A 24,098-nucleotide genomic window follows, 5' to 3' on the forward strand; every position below is an offset into this window, starting at 1 on the left:
AAAAAAAAAAAATAAAAAATAAAAAAAAAAAAATAAAAAAAAAAAAAATAAAAAAAAATTAAAAAAAAAATAAAGAAACAGAGCTATATTAGAGGTACATCCTATGGCATTTGAAATTTTACTTCATTTATGAATAAAAAAACAACAAAAACAAAAACAAACAAACAAAAAAAAGAAGTGGTGTGTACACACACACACACACACACACAGAATATTACTCACGCATCAAAAGGAATGAAATTTTTACATTTGCGACAACATGGTTGGAACTAGAGTGTGTTACGCTAAGCTAAATAATTTAGTCAGAGAAAGACAAATACCAAATGATTTCACTCATGTGGATCTTAAGATACAAAACAGATGAACATATGGGAAGGAGGGGGAGGAAAGAGAGGAAAACAAACCCTAAGAGGCTCTTAAAGATAGAGAACAAACTGAGAGTTGATGGAGGGAGGTGGATGTGGGGTGGGCTAGATGAGTGATGGTCATTAAGGAGGACACTTGTTATGATGAGCACTGGTTGTCGTATGTAAGTGGTGAATCACTGAATTCTGTTCCTGAAACCAATACTGTGTTGTATGTTAACTAACTGGAATTTAAATAAAAACTTGAAAAGGGGGAAAAAAAGGTAGGAAGAGTAGGCTATAGGTTTTTTTCTGAATTTTTGAAGCTGTGATTGTAAATTGTGTGAACTTTGCTAGTCTACAGTGCCCAATTGTTTGGTCAAACACCAGTATAGATGTTCCTGTGAAGGTGTTTTTTTGTATTTTGTTTTCTTTTTTAAAGATGTGATTAACATTTATATCAGTAGACTTTGAGTAAAGCAGATTACATAATGTAGGTGGGCCTCATTTAATCAATTGAAGGCCTTACGAGGAACTATTGAAGTCCTCTAAAGAGGAAAGAATTCTTCCTCCAGACTGAAACTTTGAAATTCTGCCTGAGTTTTCAGCCTTTGGACTCAAGACTATAACATTAACTCTAGCGGGAATTTCTAGCCTGTTAGCCCACTCTGCAGAGTTTGGACTTGACAGCTCGCAAAACTGCATCAGCCAATTTTGTCAAATAAACAAATCTTTCTCTAACTCTGTCGGTGTGTCTACCCTATTGGTTTTGTTTCTTTGGAGAACCCAGACTAATATGGAAGTCATAAGATTGATTTGAGCAAGGGCATAATATGATTTGATTTGCATTTCCAAAGATCACTAATACTTCAAGGAGGGAGAATTGCCTATTGGCAGCAAGAGGGAAGCAGACTAGCCAGAAAGTTGTTCTCTCTTGTAGGTGAGACCTGACAGTGGCCTGGAAGTGATTGGCGGTTGCTGGATTTGAGAAATATGTTGCAGGATTTTCAGACAGATCAGATGAAGGTTGTAGAGACAAGCAGACAAATGAAAGCTTAAGTTTTGGGCCTGAGCAGCTGTGTGAATGGCGCTCTATTTATAAAGGCAGTTCTGGAAGCCTGGGTAGGAACAGGTGTGCAGAGGTGGGAAAGAGTGGAGGGAAGATGTATGAAGGATCCAGAGTTTTGTTTTAGGCACATTAATTTCACGTAGACCATTTGCTGTGCAAATGGAGAAATCAGGAAGACTGTTGGCTGCAGGCACATGTCTCTCTATACGGTGGTAGCTAAGCGCACAGCCTCTGGAACTGGAACATCTGGTTTCAAATCCCAAATCCGTTCTTCAGGGTACCCTCACTGTCTTAGTCTACTTGTCTGAAAAACGGGTTGGTAATAAGCCTTACTGGAGTGGCATGAGCCATTAAATAAGTCAACATATGTAAGCTCTTAGGATGTACCCGAATGATCACAGAATATTTTACGTAAATCTTAGCTACTATTATAGTCAGAGTTTTATCTTTCTGGCCCATCAAATGGCTAGATTGAGACAAGAGACTAGGGGATGATTGCTCTGTATGGGTTTTGGTTGCTAGCTCAGAGTGCAAACGATAAGCGAGAGTCTGGTGAAGCCATGTGAACCTCCCTTTGGATGGTGAGTGGTGATGGTGTTACTTGGAGTGGTGGCATCAGAATATTGTGCTTTAATAACCTACTTTATAGGTGATTGCAACATTGTATTGTCTGATGCAGCCCACTCTTCCCAGATAATCTCCCTGCCTTGGCTACTTTGTTTTTCTCCATTGTGCATATCCCTTTGTCATGCACTATATATGACCTGCTTATTTTTTTGTTAATTTCTGTCTCCTCTTGGTGGAATATAAGCTCTAGGAGGAGTGCCTGGAGGAATGAATGATATTTACTGGTGCTTATTATTCCCTTTCTGTTTCTTTATTCTATTTTGTCAAATATTTTCCTGTGAGAAAACCATATCAAAGAGAAGGTTGGACATTAATATGATTCTCTGGACCTTTCTGACTTGTGCAGAACTTCAGTTTTCATTGAGACAAACCTCCTTTATGAAAGGGAATTTCAGAGGAAGCCTCTGATGGCAGTTTCAATTTTGACTTTGGAAATCAATTCCAGAATTGACACACAATCTCCTGAAAGTGATGGTACTTTTTGTTGTTGGTTATCCACTCGGTTTCTCTGCCAGTCTCTGTGTGGGCAGTGTTCCACTCCTTGCAGATTCTGATCACAGATTTTTTTCCCTCAGCAATGCTTGTCGATGAGAGGCATTGAAAGCTATGCAGAGTGGAGGTTGATACATGGCCCAGTCAATCTATGACTTATGAGACCTATTGCACGTCCAAGGCACTGTATCGATTCTGCCGAATGGACTGGAAACTGACCTTCATTGCACAGAACCCTCTAACTTGCTCCTCGTCTGTTTATTCCCGATAGAGCACTTGCATCATGCAGCTTTGTTCCAAAATCATTACATTTTATTTCCCTTTACATTCCATCCTGATTTTACCATAAGTGTGAAGAGTAGACAAATGGATGTCTTTATTTAGCACAAAAGCAGGGGTCCTGTTTCAATGTCAGCTTGTCAGAGGCAGTTGATTTTATCTTCTCTCCCTGCATGATTTTAGTACATAGATACTCTTTCCTTGGTCATGCAGGCATTGTGTTGAAATAAATTAGAGTTGATCTTTATTTATGCCAGCCCTTATTAATGACCACCCTTCTCATATTGTATTACAAATAGTACTTAAAAATATTTTTCAATTATCCTGATCAGATTAATATTATTAGAGCTGTTTTCTTATTTCTCATGGTGGTTGTACCAACCAGCACATTATGACACATTGTTGGAAGTTCCACAAATGATGGTTCAAGTGAGTTAATTATTCATTCCTGAGGCTGTATGGGAAGGGGCACTGACAGTTTGCTCTCAAGTCTTACTTTTATCTATAGAATGAATTACAGTTTGAAATAGGACTTTCCTTATCAGCCATTCTCTTTGTTCTTGAAAGTAGGTGTGGAATGGACCTCAAGATACCACCTGGAAAAAATAACCTATTTCTGGATTAGGTTATAATCTTTTGTACCTTTTGAATTCCAGGCATGTTTTATATCATTAGAGAATGGTCATTCCATTCTAATGACTAAAATTATAGGACATTCTAGTTTGAAGGAAGCTTGTAAATCCACTAGAGAATGTCCATTATAAGTAGTGGGAACTGAGAATTTAGGGACTTACTCCAGGCTACTGGGCCATCAGCTCATGTAGGAAGGAAATTCATGGCTTCTGTGCTCCACCATGATATTAGAGCTTGGTTTGGAGGTAGTTAATTAACTTACCTAAGGCAGAACATTCTAAACAAACTTGTGTTCCTACAAAAAAAATTTTTTTTTAATTGTGAGTGTCTTATGTGGAACTTGAGAAACAACAGAAGACTATGGGGGAAGGGAAGGGGAAAAAATAGTTTGAAACAGAGAGAGAGGCAAACCCATAAGAGACTCTTAAACGCAGAGAACAAACTGAGGGTTGATGGGTGGGCAGGGGAGAGGGGAAAACGGGTGATGGGCATTAAGGAGGGCACTTGTTGGCATGAGCACTGGGTGTTGTAAGTGGTGAATCATGGGAACTACCCCCAAAACCAAGAGCACACCATTTACAATGTATGTTAGCTAACATGCCAATAAATTGTATTAAAAAATTTTTTTGCGGTGACTCAGTTGGCTAAGTGTCCGACATCAGCTTAGGTCATGATTTTGCGGTTCATGAGTTGGAGCCCCATGATGGGCTCCGTGCTGACAGCTCGGAGCCTGGAACCTGCTTCACATTCTGTGTCTCCCTCTCTCTCCGCCCCACCCCCACTCACACTCTGTCACTCAAAAATAAAGATTGAAAACGTTAAAAAATTTTTTTTGAGTGTAATTGACACACAGTGTTAAAATAATGTCAAGCGTACACCTTAGTGATTCAACTCTGTATGGTATGCTGTGCTCACCGCGAGTGCAGCTGTGGTCTGTCACCATACAGTACTATTACAGTATTGGCTTTACTCTCTATGCTGTGCCTTTTGTTCCCTTGACTTATTTGATAATTGGAAGCCCATATCTCCCTCTCCTCTTTGCCCATTTTGCCCATCCCCGTCCCCCTCCCCTCTAGCAACCATCAGTTTGTTTTCTGTATTTATGGGTCTGATTTTGCTGTTTGTTTGTTCATTTTAAACCTGCATTCCTTTTCAGAGATGACTTGATGTGCCTGCTGAAGGCTGTCAAGGAGGGACGAGGGACATTAGGCTGTGAGTTTGGTTTCTGCAAAACATACCCTGAGTCATTTTGTTATGGCTGTTGATACTCGGAATTGTCTTGACCTCACCTGGGTCTTTGCTTTTGTTGTGCTCAATTTACCTGGGGGGAAGAAAAGTGAATTGATCAACAGAAGAGATGTGGACAATAAAATAGGATAAACACCACCCCCCCCACACACACCCCAAGGTGAAAAGGAAAGAGAAGAATTCAAATAAAACCTTGTAAGAATAATGATTCATTCACAATAAATGTCATATCCCTTGCCTTGGATCTGTGATGTCATCATTATTGTTTATGTAGCATTCCCGACTGTGCAACCTGTACTGTGGATAGTGCATCAAGGGGTGGGGAGCCTCATGGCCATTGTTAGATGTCAGTATAGTCATTAATGCACAAGTTAATGAGCTTTTTATATGGCATGGGGAATAAGTGCTAGGGAGAAAAATGAAGTGAAGGAGGAGAGGTAATCTTGATGGACAGGAACATCTTATTTTGAATAAACTTCCCGGGTTTGCAAGTTATATCCTAGATAGCACCGTATGGAGCAGATGTGGGCAAAGCCACTGGCACTAAGAAAATGGGATCACAACCATGAAGATGAGGCATTTGGCTTCTTAAAAATTGGTTTTTCTTTTTGTTTATGTATTTACATCCAAGTTAGTTAGCTATATACAGTGCAATAATGATTTCGGGAGTAAATCCAGCAATTCATCGCCTACATATAACACCCAGTGCTCATCCCAAGTGTCCCCCTTAATGCCCCTTTCCCATTTAGCCCTTTCCCCCACCCACAATGTCTCCAGCAACCCTCAGTTCTCTATATTTAACAGTCTCTTATGTTTTGTCCCCATCCCTGTTATTATATTATTTTTGTTTCCCTTCCCTTAAGTTCATCTGTTTTGTATCTTAAATTCCACATATGAGTGAAGTCATATTATATTTGTCTTTCTCTCACTAATTTCACTTTGCATCAACCCTCCAGTCATCCATGTTGTTGCAAATGGCAAGTTTTCATTGTTTTTGATTGCTGAACAATATTCCATTATATATATATATGTGTGTATATATATGTGTGTGTGTATATATATATACACACACACACACACACACCACATCATCTTTATCCATTCATCTGTCAATGGACATTTGGTCTCTTTACATACCTTGGCTATGGTGAGTAGTGCTGCTATAAACATTGGGGTGCATGTGCCCCTTGGGAATAGTACATCTGTATCCTTTGGATAAATACCTAGTAGTGCAATTGCTGGGTCGGAGGGTAGTTCTATTTTTAATTTTTTGAGGAACTTCCAGAGTGGCTGCACAGTTGGCATTTCCACCAGCAGTGCAAAAGGGTTCTTTTTCTCCTCATCCTCACCAACATCTGTCATTCATTGCCTGAGTTGTTACTTTTAGGCATTCTGACTGGTATGCGGTGGTATCTCATTGTGGTTTAAAAAAAAATTGTTTTTACTATTTATTTTTGAAGGAGAGAGAGAGAGACAGAGTGTGAGTGGGGGAGGGGCAGAAAGAGAGACACACAGCATCCGAAGCAGGCTCCAGGCTCTGAGCTGTCAGCACCGAGCCCACTCTGAGCCTGATGTGGGGTCCAACTCATTAGCTGTGAGACCATGGCCTCAGTGCACGTTGGATGCTTAACTGACTGAGCCACCCAGGTGCCTCTCATTGTAGTTTTGATTTGTAATTCCCTGATGATGAGTGATAATTGAGCATTTTTTCATGTGTCTCTTGGGCCTCTGGATGTCTTCTTTGGAAAAGTGTATTCATGTTTTTTGCCTTTTTCTTCACTAGATTACTTGTTTTTTGGATGTTGAGTTTGCTAAGTTCTTTATAGATTTAGATACTAACCCTTTATCTAATATGTCATCTGCAAATATCTTCTCGCATCCTGTCAGTTGCCTTTTAGTTCTGCTGATTGTTTCCTTTGCCTTGTGGAAGCTTTTTATCTTGATGATGACCCAATAGTTCATTTTTGCTTTTTGTTTCCCTTGCCTCAGGAGACATGTTGAGTAAGAAGTTGCTGCGGCCAAGGTCAAAGGGGTTTTTGCCTGCTTTCTTCTTGAGGATTTTGATGGCTTCCTGTCTTACATTGAGATCTTTCACCATTTTGAGTTTATTTTTGTGTATGGCGTAAGAAAGTGGTCCAGGTTCCTTCTTCTTCATGTCACTGTGCAGTTTTCCCAGCACCGTTTGCTGGAGACTGTCTTTTTTCCTTTGGATATTCTTTCCTGCTTTGTCAAAGATTAGTTGGCCGTACGTTTGTGGGTCCATTTCTGGGTTCTCTATTCTGTTCGTTGATGTATGTCTGTTTTTGAGCTGGTACCATCTGTCTTAAGGATTATAGCTTTGTAATAAATCTTGAAGTCCGGAATTTTGATGTATCTAGCTTTGGTTTTCTTTTTCAGGATTGTTTTGGCTATTTGGGGTCTTTGCTGGTTCCATACAAATTTGAGGATTGTTTGTTCTAGCTCTGTGAAGAATGCTAGATAGGGATTGCATTTATAGGGATTGCACTGAATATGTAGATTGCTTGGGGTAGTATTGACATTTAAAAAAAATTGGTTCTTCCAATTCATGAGTGTGGAATATTTTTCCATTTTTTTGTGTCTCTTCAATTACTTTGAATTTTTTCTATAGTTTTCAGTATACATTTTTTACCTCTTTGGTTAGGTTTATTCTGAGGTATCTTATGGTTTTTGGTGCAATTGTTAATGGGATTGATTCCTTGATTTTCTCTTTTTGCTCCTTCATTATTGGTGTATAGAAATGCAACTGAGTCTGTGCATTGATTTTTATATCCTGAACTTTGCTGAATTCATGGATCAGTTCTAACAGTGTTTTGGTGAATCTTGTTTGTTTTCTATATAGAATATCATGTCACCTGTGAAGAGTGAAAGTTTGACTTCCTTCTTGCCGATTTGGGTGCCTTTTTTTTCTTGGTGGTTTTTTGATTGCTGAGACGAGGACTTCCAATACTATGTTGAATAACAGTGGCGAAAGTGGACATCCCTGTCATGTTCATAACCTTAAGGGGGAAGCTATGTTTTTACCATTTGAAGATGATAGCAGTGGTGGGTCTTTTGTATATGGTTTTTAGGATCTTGAGGTATGATCCTTCTATCCTTACTTTCCTGAGCGTTTTTATCAAGAAAGGGTGCTGTATTTTGTCAAATGCTTTCTCTGCATCTGTTGAGAGGATCATGTGGTTCTTGTCCTTTCTTTTATTAATGTGATGGATAGCATTGATTTATGGATATTGAACCAGCCCTACATCCCAGGTATAAATCCCACTTGATCGTGGTGAATAATTCTTTTAATGTATTGTTGGATCTGGTTGGCTAGTATCTTGTTGAGAATTTTAGCGTCCATGTTCATCAGGGAAATTGGTCAGTAGTTACCCTTTTTAGTGGGGTCTCTGTCTGGTTTTGGAATCAAGGTAATGCTGGCCTTGTAGAATGAATTTGGTAGTTTTCCTTCCATTTCTATTTTTTCTGGAACAGCTTCAAAAGAATAGGTGTTAACTCTTCTTTAAGTGTTTGATAGAATTCCCCTGGAATTCCAGCAGGCCCTGGACTCTTGATTTTTGGGAGATTTTTGATTACTGATTCAATTTCTTAACTGGTTATGGGTCTGTTCAAATATTCTCTTTCTTCCTGTTTCAGTTTTGGTAGTTTGTGTTTCTAGAAATTTGTCCATTTCTTCCAGATTGCCCAATTTGTTGGCATATAATTGCTCTTAATATATTTTTTGTATTTCTGTGGTGTTGCTTGTGACCTGTACTCTTTCATTCTTGATTTTATTTATTTGGGTCTTTGCCTTTTTCTTTTAAACAAACTGACTAGTGGTTTGTCAATTTCGTTTTTTTCTTTTTTCTTTTTTTATTTCAGTATCGTTGATTTCTACTCTAATCTTTATTTCCCATCTTCTGCTGTTTTTGGGTTTTATTTGCTGTTCTTTTTCTAGCTCTTTAACATGTAAGTTTAGGTTGTGTATCTGAGACATTTCTTCTTTAAAAAAATTTTCTTTAACATTTATTTTTGAGAGACAGAGAGAGCATTAGCAGGCAGAGAGGCAGAGAGAGAGACAGACACAGAATCCGAAGCACACTCCAGGCTCTGAGCTGTCAGCATAGAGCCTGACATGGGGCCCAAACCCATGAGCTGTGAGATCATGACCTGAGCTGAAGTTGGACGCCTAACCGACTGAGCCACCGAGGCACCCTGACCTTTCTTCCTTCTTTAGGATGGCCTGGATTGCTGTATACTTCTCACTTATGAGTGCTTTTGCTGCATCCCAGAGGTTTTGGGCTGTGATGTTAACATTTTCATTGGCTTCCATGTACTTTTTAATTTCTCTTTAACTTTTTGGCTTATCTATTCATTCTTTAGGGCATTTGACTTTTTGACCTGCCCTTTAATCTTGTGCAGATTGCTCAAAGGTAAATGAATACATACCTGATCCCATTTTCTTTAATTTTACTGAATTATGACGTTTATTTTTACTTGTATCTAGAAAGATTTCAGACCTATGAAAGAATATCTATTAGTTTTATTTTTCCAATATAAAAGCCCCATCTTTGTATATGATTTTGATAGCGATTCAAGTGATAGATCAATTAACAAATTGTTTAGTTAAAAATTTATTTAACTTTAAAGAGGAATCTTTGCTTCCCCTGTTTTTATTTTTTAATGTTCATTCAGACATTAAAATTTTTTTTTCGTTTTAATTGAAGGCATTTTTGAAGCGCCTTTCCTGGAAGTAATCTCTACCAAGTTATTGCTAGGTTCCTGCACCTTTTTCGTTTTATGTTAAAGTTAATGGTACATAAAAAGACTGTGTTCTGCTGGTAATGATGATAAATATTAGTAGAAATATCGCCTTGGATCCCCTCTGGAGAATCTGTAGCTGGAGTGGTGGCAAAATCTGGTCTTAATTGAGGAGCAGAGTCCACACCATTTAGGTGTCCACCAAATCTGAGAGGCTGAAAATCCAGTGCAAGTGAAAATGATAGCCCTTGTGCTTCTAGCAGTGAGTGACCTTCTCTGCATGATAGGGAGGAGAGGAGAGAGCCTGAAAATGTTGCCGCAAGATGCCCAGAATGTGGACCGAAGACCTTCTTGCACTAGTGTGGTAGGCAGAATAATGGCCTTCTCAAAGATGTCCACATTCTAATCCCAGGAACCTGTGAATATGTCACCTTCCATGGAAAAAGGAGTTTTGAAGATGTAATTGAGACTTTGCACCAGGAATTATCCTGGATATCCAGCTGGACCCAGTCTAATCTGGCTTGGTCATTGAGGGATGCTGTGGAAAAAGGTGGAGGATTCAAAGTGTGAGAGTTTGCCTTGAAAGGTGGAAGAGGGGCAATGAGCCAGGGAATGCGGGCATCCTATAGAGTCAGGGAATGACCCTCAGCTGCTTTCTAGGAAGCAGACAGATCTCAGTTCCACAACTACAGGAACTGAATTTTGCTAGTAATCTGTATGAGCAAGGAAAAAAGTCCTCCCCTAACCCCTCCAGAAAGGGACCCAGTCCTTCTAATACCTTTATTGAAGCCTGATAAGACCCTCACCAGATGTTTGACCTACAAAACTGTAAGCTGTTAATTTTGTGTTGATTTGTTACAACAGTGATAGGAAGCGAATAAAATGTTATGGAATAAATGAAAAAGATTGAGAGAGCAGCCTCATTTGGCGGGTTGTTTTCAGCACTTGGAAGGGACTGCTATATTGAATAAGGTAAAACATTACCGACAACTCAGGCAAACATCCAGATCACTTAAAATAACAAAGGCCAGATGCACACTAGAGTCGGACTTTTGTTACGTTACTGTAGAATATAGTTTTTTATTTTCCAACAGGCCTAGGAGATAGGAGACCTAGCCTTTTTACTGAGGTATTTATAAAAAATAATTATCAAATGATTTTAGTGAACTATTTGTTGTTTCTGGGTAAATGTCATGTAGATAAATTGATTGCAATTACTCAGATGCTAACAATCATTGTGAAGGAAGAATTGTGCACTTAGCAATTGGGTCAAGTGTTTTTAGTTTGTTTTGGGTCAAATTTTGTGCCACCTTGTTTGCTTTTTCCTCTGTAGTTAATTGAAACTTCTCCAAAATGAGTGCTTGAGTGTAATCTTTTTTAGCTCACTTTTTTTTTTAAAGTATTTTGACACCCAATGGGGGCTTGAACTCAAAACCCTGGGATCAAGAGTCAAATGCCCTACCGACTGAGCCAGCCAGGCATCCTTAGCTCACCTACTTTTAATTCACCATCTCTCCCTCTCCCTGGCCCTCTTCTTGGGGCTCCTGAGTACCACTTAGTTGTTCATTAGGATCCTGTGTTGGGGTCATCCTGAGCATGCAGAACTCTATGCAAGTGTCCTCAGGACTTGCATAGGGATGTAATGTGTAGGCACAGAAGGCATTTTGACTGGCTGTTCCTGGATCATTGCTAGGTTTAAATTGTGGTGTAATTTCACTTGTTCAAAATAAGATTCCCTATTTTGAGGATTTAAACTGCTCTGAGAGGTGGGGTCTAAGAGTCCATGAAAGTTATGCTTACACAGATGGGCCTAGTGAAGTCCATCCTGAATTGATAAAGACTGTTAACATTTGTGCCTGTGTGTTGTGTTAGGTTATATATAAGCTAGAAAGATCTTTTCCTTCTTAGCCCCAGGCAGAGCATTTCAGGCCTATTACTTATGGGCTGAATTATGTCCCCCTACCCAAATTCACTTGTTGAAGCCCTAACCCCTGCCCCAGTTGACTAAATTTGGATATAGGGCTTCTAAGGAGGTAAATTAAGGTTAAATAAGCTCATAAGAGTGGGGTCCCACCTGGGAACTACTGTTCTTATAAGGAGAAGGGACATCAAAGATCTTTCTCTCTGTGCTCACAGAGAAAAGACCATGTGAGCACACCACAAGAAGGAATTGTCTACAAGTCAGGAGGAGAGATCTTACCAGAAGCTGAATTTACTGATATTTAGATCATTGACTTCTAGCTTCCAGAATTGGGAGAAAATAATTTTGTTGTTTAAGCCACGCTGTCTGTGGTATTTTGTTATAGAAGTCCTAGAAGATTAATACAAGATGACTTCTGGGAGTCTGCATTTCATCCTTGGAAGTCCTTGAAGCAAATCAAGCTTGGGACATATGGCATCATCCATTTTGCATTTGAAAGCAAGTATCTCTGGCTGTTGTGTAAATAGTGACATAAAAGGAGGGCAAACATGGAAGTGGAAAGTCAGTGGAGAGGATACTGTGGTGCTCCACAGGAGAGACAGTAACATTTTTCGCCATTTGATTATGTAGAGCATAAATGATAATTCCAAATTGGGCAGTTTGTAACATATTCTAATTGTGCAGTTTATAACATAGGACGGTAAGAATATGTATCAACAATAGCACAGAAAGTGGGGATTGGGGTTAATAGACTGATACTGTTGAAAATTAATACATTTTATGTAAGATATTACACTATTAACATAAAGTTGATAGTGATAATTGTATTATTCATAATGTAACCTCTAAGTTGACATGAAACAGGTGAAGAGATTGCTAAAAAGCCAATATAGGAACTTAAATGAAATACTGAGGATGTTTCATTAACTCAAAATGAGGCAGAAAAGAAGGGATAGAGCAAACAGAAACAGATGGGACAATGAGGAATCAAATAGCAAAATGTTAAACCAAAATCACGCTAGATCTAAAATAATATTCAATGTAAATGGAATGAATGTGCCAGTTAGGTGATAGAGGTTGTCTGACAGGAGGAAAAAAAAGCAAGATCCAATTAAGTTCTATCTACAGAAACATACTTTAATTATAAAAACAAATAAAAGGTGACAGCAAAAGGATAGGGATAGGCCATACAAGCAATAAACATGAGAAGGAGGCAATAATATGTTAGTATTAGACAATATCCACCTCAAGATGAGAATTGATAAAAAGGTACATGTTATTTTTTTATTTTTTTTTAATTAGATGTTTATTTTTTAATATTAAATATAATTTATTGTCAGATTGGTTTCCATACAACATCCAGTGCTCATCCCAACAGGTGCCCTCCTCAGTGCCCATCACCCACTTTCCCCTCTTCCCTAAGCGCCATCAACCCTCAGTTCTCAATATTTAAGAGTCTCTTATGGTTTGCCAAGAGGGACATTTTATAATGGAAACAATGCTGTCTTATCACAAAGACGTAACAGTTAATACACATGTGCCTAATAATAGAGCTTCCAGTTACATGATACAAAAATAGCCAGAATTAAAGGGAAAATAGACAGTTGCACAATCATGGTTGAAGATATTAACATGTCCTCTCAATTAATACAAGTAGACATGAAAATCAATAAGGAATAGAAGATAGGAACAGTATCATCAACCCCCTTGATCGAATTGTTTCTAAAACATATCCCTTTCAAGTGTGGTGGAGCTCTGAAGATGCATGCTGAGCTATAAAACAAATCTCAAGAAATTCAAATTGTTGCAACTAATTGGAACTATCTATTAAAGCTAAACTTAGGCCTACAATGTGGATCAGCAAGCCTATTTATAGATATTTACCATTGAGAATTGAATCTACCAAAAAACAAGCACAAGAGTGTGTACAGCAACTTTATTCCTAATACCCCAGTTCTAGAAAGCAGGTAAATGCCCATCAACAGGAGAATGGAGACGTACTTATTTAAGACAGTATAACACGGAAAGAAAAACAGACTTTTGCTACACAGGACAATATGGATGAACTTGCATATATAATGAAAAGCTCAAGAATCCAGTTCTAAATATAGTCATACTGTATGATTCCATTCATATGAAATTCAAGAACAGGCAAAATGAATCAACAGTTATAGAAAGCAGAAGAGTTGGAATAGCTATTCTTGGGGTGGGAGACATTGCCTGGGAAGGGCCCAAGGGAGCCTTGTATATGCCGACAATTTATGTCTTCCATAGGTAGAAGTGAAGTCCAAGTCAAGACAAGTGACTGGTTCAAGAGACTCAGCCTCCACCCAGCAAAATAATCTTTATAAAAAAATAGGATTCATGAAGACCTTGGTTTTCCAGTCAGAATTCTTAGGGGCTCCCAGGTGGTCCTCCGGTAGTACTGGTAGATCATTCCTCTGCCCCCTTCCCCTCACCTGTGCACATTCCTCTGCCCCCTTCCCCTCACCTGTGCATTATTTCTAAATACCACGACTTGAACCGTGTGCTCCTTTGGATAGAAACTTGAAAACAAGTGATCTTTGTGCCAATCATAGATATTTTCTTGAGCAAATTATTGATTGAATCAATCTTACAATGAGACCTTTAAAAAAAAATAAATGATAGTAGCATTTATTTTTAAAGATTAAAAAAAATTTCTAAGTCATCTCTACACCCAGTGTGGGGCTTGAACTCACAACCTTGAGGTCAAGAGTCGTATGCTTCACCAACTGAGCCAGCCAGCTGCCACTAAAATGCAGCCTTTTGAATGACTTAAAAATATAAATTGTAAAGAACCATTTCGAAGCACAGTCCTTCCCAAACTGATACACTGATGAATTTTTGAAGTATGGCCTTGATGGGCAAAACTTTTTGGCCGGTTGAAGTTACTGTGAACTTATGAAAATGAATTTTTTTTTAAAATGCTTTTCCTACTTTTCCTACGTTTCTTCTCATTAGCTGCCCCTTCTTGACTTCTCTTTCTCTTACTGCAGATATATGTCGTAGGGGGCATTTCTTCACACAAGCCCAAACAAGCTTGGGCAGCCTTGCATAAAGCTTTTGATAGAAACACATTATACATTGGGATTTTCCCAGGGTACCATAGTGTTACCAATGGGAGAGGTTGTTGTGTGACGGGAGGTCTTGGTTTTGGGATTCCCTACGAAAGATTTACATGAGGATCTGTCCTCTAATAAAGACAGCCAAAAGGAGAGTGGCAAGCACAAAGCAGTTTATTAAGGACCGTACACTCTCAGGGTGGGAGAGCGGGCAGGCCCAGAGGTGGCAACTGCACTGGCGTTAGGTCTTTTCTTTTTGTGTTTCCATCGGTTATGGGTCATAGCTAGAGCAGTCTCTGACTGAGGTTGTTTCCAGTCATTTAAGGGACTCCCTCTACCAGTTGGGAGGGGGAGTTTTTTACCTTACAAGGTTCTTGCCAGAACTGTCACAGCCATCTTTGGGTGGGGGGTGTCAAAATCACAATGTAAATATATTATAATGAAACTATAGGTTACCCTGGCACAAAGGTTGAAGAGGAGACTGTACGTTCTGTACCTATGGCTCTTGATCTGTCAGCCCTGGGGTGTTGGAAGCAGCAAGGCCAAGATGTTAAGAGCCACAAAGTTGGGATTTAGTCCTCAGGCTTCTAATGGGTCACCTATTTATTCATCACCTTTCTCTCCATCTCATGTCTAACTGCCTATTCTATCTATAGTAGCTTCAGGGAAATCATACACATAGATGTGTGTTAGTATAGCATGGGTTAGGATAACAAGTGTTAGAGTCAGATCTGAATCTAAACAGTGGTTTGGTTCTCAGCCACTGTGCAGTGTTAGGCAAGTTACTAAAACTCTCTGAGCTTCCGTTTCCTTATCTGTATAATGTAATTAATAATCATTGCCTCATAGGGTTATTGTGAGGTTAAATATCTAGAATGGTGTCAGGCATATTGTAAAGGCTCAATAAACAATGGTTTTATTATTATATGATGATAATGCTGCTACTGGTGATGCCATTAAACTTAGTGGAGTTCTGACCTCCTCCTTGCGTAAATATAGGCAAAAACATCAGCACACAGTTATGCACAATTAAATGAGTTCTTTTGCTCCTTACTTTCTGGATAATGGGGCTTATAAATTCTTCATAAAGCACTTTGGATTCTGGAGCTAAAGCTCTAAAGAAGTCTAATGACTAAATAAAATTTAAATGCCATTAGTACTTCACATAATTATCACAAAGTGCCAGAGGGATATTTGGAAAATAAATAAATGGAGTCGGCTCTTTTGTTCTCTTTAAGATTTCTACTGAGATGTTAACAGACAGAAAAACATTAAAAATACTTTATGAAATTTATTTTTGCTTTAATTTTTTAAAATCCCACATTGTTTAGCTCAGGAGGCTGTGACTATAAGCAAGTTTCAGAGTAGTTTATTAGCTTTTAGAATAAGAGTTAGCTTTGTGAATTACCTAATTACACTCAACCTTGGTGCTGTTGATATTTTGCATAATCACTATAGAACAATGCATGTGTGGCATGTGTACACTATAGTTTAATTTGGCAGAGTCAGTCTTTCTCAATGTCTGGGGAATTTATGGACCATTGTAAAAATAATTGGTATGGAAACTCAAAGTGTTTTTTATCTTAAATAACAATATTTCACTTATACAACATATACAGACAAGGGTCTGGAAAGAGTATAGGCCACTAGTGGTAAAAAAATAAAATGATTATATATCATAAATTCTGTTATCATCAGTGAAAGAGAAGATTGAATGAAATGCTTACGTTTGTTTGAAAGAAGCAGGGATTTGATTCATGTGAAACAAGGGCTATATTTTATTTATTACTTAATTTGTGCAGGAAACTACACATTTTACATATATTACCTGATTTAAACTCTCAATGCCCTTGTGAGGAGGTGCTCAGTGGAAAATACAGTATGTTTTCAACAGCAAATTCTTACTGACCACTTACTATGTTTCAGTTGTTATGCAGGACACTGGGAATTCATCAGTGGTTAAGACATGTCTTGTTATGTTTTCTGAACTCTCCCAAAAGGTGAGGATCATCCATATATAAATGAAAAAAAAGTTTGTCATAAGTAGGGAGGATAAGAAGAAACAAACAAGTATGAGTATTGATTTCTAAGCATAATTCGTTTGTGGGTAGGCATTCTTTTTTTTTTTATTTTTTTTTTAACGTTTATTTATTTTTGAGACAGAGAGAGACAGAGCATGAATGGGGGAGGGGCAGAGAGAGGGAGACACAGAATCTGAAACAGGCTCCAGGCTCTGAGCTGTCAGCACAGAGCCCGGCGCGGGGCTCAAACTCACAGACCGCGAGATCATGACCTGAGCCAAAGTCGGCTGCTTAACCGACTGAGCCATCCAGGCACCCCAAAGGTAGGCATTCTTAAAATAGTCACTGTATCACTTTGGCATTGGAAGATTCCCCAAGTTTTAGATTGTAGGACAGGGATGACTCAGACCTCATTCACTCTCAGATTCAGTGACTGTTTTCTCTGCACATCCGGGCCAGGCATTGTGGTACAGTATGTGGAGTGCACAGCCATGCCCAAGTAGAGGGATCTGAAAGATGATGGCCTGGATGCACTTACTGTCTCCCTTTTCCAGTCAGGATCCACACAGTAAAACAGACAGACCCTGGAGGTTGTGTTTCTGGTGGTGATATTTCCTGAGATGTCTCTGAAAGAGGGCAGGTTCAGGGGACTTAATTATCTGGAATGATGGCCCAACGTCTCCTCAGCCAGCAGTTGGGGGCAGACCTCATAAAAGAGCTGTTCACTTCTTCTGGCCTGTGGTCCTTGGATGGGCTTTCTTGTTGTTTAAATCTGCACAGAGCTGGAGAGCAACTGGCCTGAGGGGCTGAATTAAATCTTCCCTTGTCTGGAAGCCATCTCTGTCCTAACAGCTTCAGGTAGTTTTTCTCTCTGTCATCCCCACAGGGCAGCAGCCTGATGCTCGGACTCTGGCAGGGGCTGTTTAGTTGTTCACTGCCCACTGGTTGGCCAGTGGCTTAGAGACCCTTGCAGCCTAGGTAGAGAGTGTAGGAATTACAACCATGGCCATTCAGGAGTCACTGTCATTCTTGAAAGACAGTGGATCTCAGTCCTTGGATCACACTAGAACTTCTAAAAGTACCTGTGCTTGCATTGTGTGCAGAGCATGAAATCAGGTAGTTGGGGCTGTGGCCCAGGTATCAGTATATCTTACAATTTTCTCATGGTTTCTAAATGTATGGCCAAAGTTGCAAATGACTAATTTAATATGACTGAGGATGAACACATGTAGTTAAAAGAGGTGATTAATTTTGAGGGAAAACCAGTGGCTAAATAGCATGGAACATTGGCACAGAAAAAAAAAAATCAAACTTTCAAGTAGATGAAATGGGGCGACAAAAACAGAACTACTTTCTGAACTTGGATTTCACAGTTCAGTAAGAGAATTGAACCAGTTACTGGCCCAGTTACTGTCTCAGAAAACCAAATGGCAGAAGTAACTTACAAGATAGACAAATGAAAAGACATGAAAATCAGAAGTGAAAGATAGTTGACTGATGACTAAGTGGGAAAAAGAATAAATGGAGGATAGATAATAATGAAAGAAATAATAGAACCTTTTCATGGGTAAAGAATGACTTAAAGGCTCAGTGGCTTCCAGTAGCATTGAAATTAAGGCCCAAATATCAGGGAGCAAATTAACAACATGTAATTGATTATTTAGTTGAAGGTCAGAACTCTAAGCATCACATATATAGGCCAAGGGATCATTCTTCTCTTAGGAAAAAGAATATTTTTGAGAATATAAGATGGAATTGGTATGCTACCCATCTATCCTATGTAAGAACTTTTCCAAGTATAATACAAAAGGGTTGAGGATAGTCTGAGGAAAGTTGAGGAAAGTCTGAGACTCTCATAGGTGGTTAAAATGCAAAGTGCACAAAAAGAGAATAGCTCTTGGTGACAACTAAGATAGTATTAAGTACATGTGCCAAACCTAGGACAAACCTGTAAGAAATAAGAATGACTTGAACCAAGTAAAATTATAGTAGTGGGTTTTTATATAACTTGTTACAAAAATGTTAGTGATAAATTCGATAAAAAAGCCAGACTACTGTGCATTTTACTTATGTAATTAAAAGCTCAAAGCAATATGTACTAAAGAAATATTTTAGGTCATGTGCGAAGAACAAGTATTACTTTTTGGTTCACAGGCATGTACAATTATCAACAAATGAATAAGACCATAACATATTAAAAATTTAGAGATTTTGCAAGTCACGTTTCTTATTATGGACAGTAAAAGTAGAAACCAACCATACAATTATTACAAAGTCTTGTAATTTAAAAAAAAACAAACCCTCAATTAAAAAAATACCACAAAATAGATAAACAAAACACCAGTAGATCAGCTTACATTATGGCTTATATGACATAGTCCTTGCTTTATTTGGAGAAAATAATAATTATTATTAAATGAAAGCCTCATAATAAATATAAACAAACTATTGAATTTGAGAAACTAAAAAAAGCATGATAACAATATAAGGAATGAAGCTAGCAATAATTAGTGATGTAAAAGATAAAGAAATAGAAAAGTATATTATAAAAAAATTAAATATACCCCAAAATATGGGCCTTTAGAAAAAGCAAGTGGAAAATAAGAAAAGATAAATACATATAATAATTTAAAAAGGACAGTTGACAATACCATAGACACTGAAAAAATAATTTATAAGAGTATTACTCGTATTTTTTCTGAGGATCATACTCTATTGATAACTAGTTTCTTGCTTGTTTTAATATTCTGGGCATATTTGTTTTAGCACTTGACTTTCCTGTTTTGCAAACCCTTGGCCCCCATGACTGTTGGTACTTCATTTAGGTTTGACAACTTTCTTCATAGTGGTAAGGTACTCACAGTATGTTACACCACTTTCATCTTTTGATATAGTACTGATTTTTAGCTATAGAATAGGGTTGTTTATCACGAACTAGAATCAATTCAAGGTTGATATTTCAAGAAGGAATTTACCCTTACTTTCAACTTACTTGTTTGTTTTCCTGAGCCAAGAGACTTTCTGTGATGTCTTTTACAGCAGATAGACACAAGAAGGGTGCTCTCGGGGAGAGAGAGAGAATCACAAGCAGGCTCCCCACTGCCAGTGCAGAGTCTGATGTGGGCTTTGAACCCACAAACTGTGAGATCATGACCTGAGCCAAAACCAAGATTGGACGCTTGACCATCTGAGCCACCCTAGTGCCCCATTATGCTGTCTTGTTTTGAAAATGAATATAATATTGTAGTTATTAAAAATCCAGATGAACTAAATTTGGAAAAGAAAAGGGCACTCTGTTCTTTAATGACAACTTTATTCCCCAAACTCAGCATTGTGGGGTGGTTCAATATCAAGTTTTTAGATGATTGCCATCATTGAACTCCTTGCATCGAGCTGGTTGAAACGTGTTTTTCTTTTTTTTATAATAGGAATAAATGTCATTATGCTATTGTATTATCCACGAAAATGCATTAAAGGATCTTCAATTTAGTCATTGAAACTTTAACAACAGCTGCATATAAATGTACTCCCTCTTCAGTATAAAAATCAGTGTTTCAACATTAGGCTCTTGGGAAGTGATGGGAAATGGTGGTGGTAACTCCTGGTGGGGCATGACTTTAACACAGAAGGTCTCTAGAGTCAGAGACTTTGAATTAAACTGAGTGAAACAACTACTGATAAAAATGCCCAATATTAGGTATTTTCATTTAAAAATGGCCATTTTGGTATATAGGAAATTTCCCCCCATTTTTTCTCTAGATTTTCTACTTACTACAACTACCTAGGCCTCCAACACTGGAACAAGGCCCTTTGGTTTAAATAGGTACAAATGTCCTTTCCATTTGCTTGTCCACATACAGCTTTATATGTACTCCCAAAGCAAGCTTTAATAGATGCTTTGGCTTGTTGATGAACAAGAAAAAGAAAATGTCTGGTGGATTCAACACCTAACCAAAGTGTGGTTTTCTTCTACTCCCTACATTTTGACTAACAGATAGAACATCTTAGTATTATATTAAGATTGTAATAATGAGTTTGTTTAAAAGAATATTTTAATTCACTGTTTGTGCTATTCAAGGTAGAACCCAAATTTTCTTTCAAACAGAGAAATAAGGTCATGGATTTTAATACTACTTGTACTGTGCAAGACATATGTCCAGTGGGTCTTATGTTGTGTTTTTTATTTTTCTATTCCTCCAAAGAATGACATTAAAATAGCTAAGGTAAAATGAGTGATAGGGTGTATGATTTTAGTTTATATGCTGTTGTAGTATTCTAAGTTAAATTATGTTTGAATTTTGTATTACGGTCTGTACATTTATTCTTACATGTGTACAGAGAGGCAAGATATTTTTTTTCTATTGAAATCCTTGAATTTGTGACTTAAACCTTGAATTATGGCAGATAAAATGATCTGAATTGCTATAATGCACTTATCACAAAGCTCCATTTCCTTATGTAGTAGGATCAAGAGGATGCAAAATGGTATTTATTATTTACGAGATGATGTATCAAGCAAGAAAAACATATAAACCAACACATATATTTTCAGGTGTTTAAGTGAAAAATAAATACTGAGATGAAATGTTTGATGGTCCAAGAAGCAATTTATAATGAGTATCTGATAATATCACAGATTCGACTCCTACTTTACATCACCAAAGTCTGCATAGCTTGTTCTTAAATTCTGTGGAAAGGTTTGTAACTCTTTAAGCGGTCCTTGTCTCATCTTGATCCTTCCCTAGGAAAGGGAATTAAGTTGTTTAGTATCTTTATAAAATTGTCATACATTTCTGTATTTTTCTTTCAAAGCAATAGCAATGATAGTATATAGCATGCTTTCATGTACACATAATCCTGAGGATTATTGTTCTGATTTAATGACTTGATAAGAACATACATCTATCCAGTAACAGAGCTGGAAACTTTGAGGAACTGCTTTGGGATTTAGGATGCAAACATGTATCATTTCATATTTTCATGAGTAAAATAGATAAGCTGTCACAAGAGTGCTATGTGCATATGAGAATGTTTGTTATTTCTATCAGGCCCCTGTAGCTTCACTTCCTTTCATACCTGGCTCCAACATGTTCTTCAGTTCAACTGCAGTTCTTAGAAATATTGTTCACTTTTTTGATCTAATTGTCCTTTTACCATGTTTGCCTGGCAAAATCCCAGCGATGCTTCAATCTAATTGTCCTTCTTACTTAAACCTACAACTAAGGTTGCCCAATTCTGCTAGTCAGATATTAATATCTATCATTTAATAATCTCTATCCTTTGCAAGGGTGAAGATTTGTATCACGGATATATCATGGATGACCTTTCTTTCTTCCCTGACTGTAATATCCCCTCATAACTTCGTGTTTTTCAACATATGATATCAGCATGACAGGAACATAGGAATATATCTTATTTTAAATTTATGACACATCTTTAAACTGGAGGTAATAATTTGAAAAGTACATGCTTTCAAAAAGTACAAGATAGAAATAAAAATACTATGTAAAGTTTCTATCACCAACTAAATTGACAAATGAAATAGTTCCACAGACTATGGCCCTGAACATTATTGCCTAGGGAAATATTCTAAAGTGCCAGATGTTTCATTACTTGGGTATATTTTTATAAAATGGAAATTCATTGATTGCCTTCAGATGGAAATTAGAAAATCAAGTATTTAAAATCATCTCATCAATTTATTTTACCTGATGTTTTTAAGCATAGATATGTGTGTGTGTATACCCCCCCCACAGTCATCTATTTAAATGTAAATACATATGTATATATGTATGGTTTTGCTAAACTCCTGTAATAAATTTTACTATAATTGTAATATTTTTATAAACAAGTTTTGAATTTTTTTGGAAATACCTGCCATAAATGTACATGCTGAATGTTGTACAGGTAGTGTGTTGGTAGAAAATGAGACTATTCATCTGCATTTATTTTAAAAATAGTGTAAAAGGGTTTATCACAACTGTGAGGTATCAAAGGTCAGGTGACTAAAACTCTTGTGTAGATTCACAGCATCACTGGTAATTACCTTTACCATTGCTCTTTATTTTTTCATATGAATTTGAGTTACTGTCTACTGTCCTTGGATTTCAGTTGGAAGAACTCCTTTAGTATTTCTTAAAAAAATTTTTTTTTTAATGTTTATTTAGTTTTGAAGGAGAGACAGACAGAGCGTGAGCAGGGGAGGGGCAGAGAGAGAGGGAGACATAGAATCCGAATCAGGCTCCAGGGTCTGAGCTGTCAGCACAGAGCCTGATGCAGGGCTTGAACCCACGAACCGTGAGATCATGGCCTGAGCTGAAGTCGGATGCTCAACCGACTGAGCCACTCAGGCACCCCATCCTTTGGTATTTCTTACGGGACAGATCTGTTAGCAGTGAACTCTTTCAGTTTTGTTTATCGGGGAATACGTTTTATTTTATAACACTGCCTAACCTTTGCTGCTTGTTGGTGCATAGCCTCCAGGTTAATCAGAAGTGAGTACATAGGATAGTCTCAGGTCTTTTCTGAGCATGTGCACAGTCCGAAACGTGCACATAGCTCTATGTATGTGCCTTTTAGATTGCTAGGAATACGTTACAGTTTTTCAACCCCTTCTGTGGACGTCTAATTCCTCACTTTTCCTTTTAAACTTAATGATTAGCCTGTTGTTTGTTTGAACTGTTACCCGCTACCTCAGGTGTGTATGTTGTTTCACAATTGCCTCTAACTGTTCTTGACAAATCTTTCCACTCCCAGTACTTGATTTCAAAAAGTTTATTTGTACTGAGTGAGTTTTGAGTCAGTGCTTATAGACTGAATGTCTGTGTCCTCCACCTCCCTCAAATTCATATGTTGCAACCTAATCTCCAATGTGATGGTATTTGGAGATGGGGTCTTTGGGAGATGATAAGGACACGAGGGAGGATCCCTCATGAGGATTAGTGACCTTATAAAAGAGACTCCAGAGAGCTCCCTCACTCCTTCCGCTGTGTAGAAGACTGCCATCTGTTAACCAGGAGGAGGGCTCTCAGCAGACACTGAATCTACTGGTGCCTTGGTTTTGGACTTCCTGTCCTCTAGAACTCTTTGAAATAAATGTTGGTTGTTTAAGCCACCCAGTCTATGGCTTTTTTTTTTTTTTTTTTTTGAGAGAGAGGTTGGGGGAGGTGTGGAGGGAGAAGGAGAGAGAGAATCTTTTTTTTTTTTTTTTAATATATGACATTTATTGTCCAATTGGTTTCCATACAACACCCAGTGCTCATCACAAAAGATGCCCTCTTCAATACCCATCACCCACCCTCCCCTCCCTCCCACCCCCCATCAGCCCTCAGTTTGTTCTCAGTTTTTAAGAGTCTCTTATGCTTTGTCTCTCTCCCACTCTAACCTCTTTTTTTTTTTTTTTTCCTTCCCCTCCCCCATGGGTTTCTGTTAAGTTTCTCAGGATCCACATAAGAGTGAAACCATATGGTATCTGTCTTTCTCTGTATGGCTTATTTCACTTAGCATAACACTCTCCAGTTCCATCCACATTGCTACAAATGGCCATATTTCATTCTTTCTCATTGCCACGTAGTACTCCATTGTGTATATAAACCACAATTTCTTTATCCATTCATCAGTTGA

The sequence above is a fragment of the Panthera uncia genome (genome assembly GCF_023721935.1).
Source record: "Panthera uncia isolate 11264 chromosome E2 unlocalized genomic scaffold, Puncia_PCG_1.0 HiC_scaffold_20, whole genome shotgun sequence".
NCBI classification, from domain to species: Eukaryota; Metazoa; Chordata; class Mammalia; order Carnivora; family Felidae; genus Panthera; species Panthera uncia.